Source organism: Penaeus japonicus, unplaced genomic scaffold, assembly GCF_977035675.1.
Source record: "Penaeus japonicus unplaced genomic scaffold, GWHDUDI00000001_assembly GWHDUDI00000031, whole genome shotgun sequence".
In the NCBI taxonomy this organism is placed as follows: domain Eukaryota; kingdom Metazoa; phylum Arthropoda; class Malacostraca; order Decapoda; family Penaeidae; genus Penaeus; species Penaeus japonicus.
The window spans coordinates 27,937,096-27,939,595 of NW_028234433.1; the positions used below are offsets into that span (position 1 = coordinate 27,937,096).

General features: G+C 44.6%; 1 protein-coding gene across 4 annotated transcripts in view; it reads left to right on the top strand.

The window, feature by feature from the left end:
* The first annotated feature begins 1,712 nt into the window (after positions 1-1,712).
* The window catches only part of Nmdar1 (glutamate ionotropic receptor NMDA type subunit 1), a 71,769-nt gene continuing 70,981 nt past the window's right edge, over positions 1,713-2,500 (top strand). For all 4 annotated transcript variants that reach the window (XM_086556110.1, XM_086556112.1, XM_086556111.1 and 1 more), the window contains exon 1: positions 1,713-1,845. The gene's annotated coding sequence lies outside the window, so the exon portion shown is untranslated. The remainder of the gene's footprint in view (positions 1,846-2,500) is intronic.

Genomic DNA, 2,500 nt, shown 5'->3' on the forward strand with positions numbered 1-2,500 from the left:
CGTTATCATTATCATCATCGTATCATTATTATGATTCTCATTAGTATCAGCATTATTATTGTTATTATCATTATTGTAGTCATTATCATTATCATTGCTAACCTTATCATTATAATCATTATCATAATAATCATTAATCATTATTATCATCATCAACATCACTATCAACATTACCATTATCATTAGTATCATATTATCATTATTAGTATCACTACTGATATCATCATTGTTATTATTATCATAATTTGTATTGTTATTGTTATCATCATCATTATTGTTATTACTATTATCATAATCTTTATTATTATCATTACCATTATCATCATTACTATCATTGTTATTATCAGTGATATCATCCTCACCACCCTTATCACTATCTATATTATGCCATGTTGATATCTTTCAGATATTTGTTTAATTACCATCCTTCCAATTTCTATTAATTAACAGCCCTGATATTATCATCTTGAATAATTAGATGGCTATCGTTACGCCATCATTAATTGTATCTTTATCATAATGTTTGTATAATGTTTCGCTCTTGTTATTTTCATCGTTTTAGGTTCCTTAAGTTGTCATAATGTCATCATTATTATTGTCGATATTATTATCCTAACCTCTCTTTTGCGTGAACATCGTCATTATCATTGTTATTGTGCATATGTATTCGAAATCATTTTCACTGTTGCCTGTATCATTATATCATCAGTATCGTTGATGTCATTAATCTATATCATCACTTCATGATTTTCATCATAATCATTGGCATCCCGCATGTAGGTTCTACAGGCATGATTTCAATTAATTGTTATCATAATTTAGTATAATGATAATTATTTTTGTTATATTGAACAAAAAAAAAAACTGTATGCAAAAGGTCTCTTACAAAATTCCATTTATCATTCAATATCAAGCTAGGATCTGACGTAAAACAATGTGCCGTGAAGTTGTCGATTCGAAAAAATAAGTGAAAATGGGGTTCCAAATCCGCAGAGTTTTACAGGTTCGTACCCAACACGGTGACGGCGATGTTATGTACGAGGTTTGAAAAGCCGAGCTGAGGTTGGGATGCAGCCTTCGCGAAAGTGAAGGGTGGCGCGGAATGTCCTGAGGTTAGTGAACACAGAAATGTGGGTCACCATAATGAGTCGAGAGTGAGTCCACTAAAACTGGGCATGTGTCGGGTGCAGCAGCAGACATTTTCGAGTGATAAAAGGTAAAGGAGAGGAGAGTAATATTACAGAATACAGTGTAGGTTATGCATGTGGTGCCTGATTTGATAATTCCTTATAAAGAAAAGGATATTTTCTATATCATTATTAGTGAAAGCGTGATTTTTCCCGCAAACGAATGAAGACGCAAATAGTTCTAAAAGAGAGGTAAAGATTGGAATGGTGTGCCGGGGAAGACGGAGCGCACCCATGAGCAAGGCAGCAACATGGTCGTGCATCACCTTTCGGGTGGCATACGTGACAGTGTTATCGCGGGGCGGCCAGGGCGGCTGTCGTAGCATGGGAATAACTTGTGTGGAAGTATTAGTGGCTGGCTGGCACATCCGAGCGAAGCAGCGGCGAGAGGAAGCGGTGCCTTGGTGGCTTGACAGTCCGCGCTGGGTCCAAGGTGAGAGTGAGAGGGTCGTGGGGAGTGAGGGGATCCCGGGGATGTTGCGCCAGCGTGTGACCGACGAAGCAGCAGCAGCAGCAGCAGCAGCACCAGTAGCCCCCTAGCGGCGGAGGCCTTAGTCTCCGGCGGAGCTCGGCCGTGGAAACCACCCGTGCATCCCGGGCCGCACATTGCTTCGTTATGGCTACTTTCACGCTCGCTGTATCTTCAGGAGGACCTCAGGTACGTGCTGGCGGTGGAGAGCGACCTGTGTGTGTGGAGGAAGTGCCAAGTGCCGCGGGAGGAGAGAGATCGAGGTGTCAAGTTGGAAGATGCGCACCTGATGGAGATGAGGCAGCGCTCTCTCGTGCCGTCGGGCCGTGGACGGCGTCGCGCCCTGTGAACTCTTTTGTGAAGAGCTGGAAACGGCCTCAGGAGATACGTAAAGAAAGTACACATTACAAGTATCCTAAATAGTGAGCATTTCGGGCGGGGTGGGCGCGGGCGGCCGTGTGTTTATCTGGGGCGCGCGTGGATCAATACCATGGCGGAGGCTGGGAGGGTCGCACGGAGGCCGTCCTGTCCTCTCCCCGCCACCATGATGCTCATACGTGTTCGGTGTCCTCTGGTCTGCCAGCGCCACACCTGTCTCTCTCTCTCTCTCTCTCTCTGCCGGGGAAGCTGCCTTTTCTCATGGCTGTCCTACTGATGCTCATAAAATTTCTCGCAACTGCACCACTGTGCACTGATGCTGTGGAGCTTCGTCGGCTGGGCTGTGTTGCTTCTCGCTGCCTCTCTCCCGCTCGGCGTCGGGCTGCACCTTCGCACATTTTCTCTCGGGTTGCTGTGCCTGGCGCCGACCTCGCCAGGGTTATGCAATCGGTCGGAAATTGTGTTC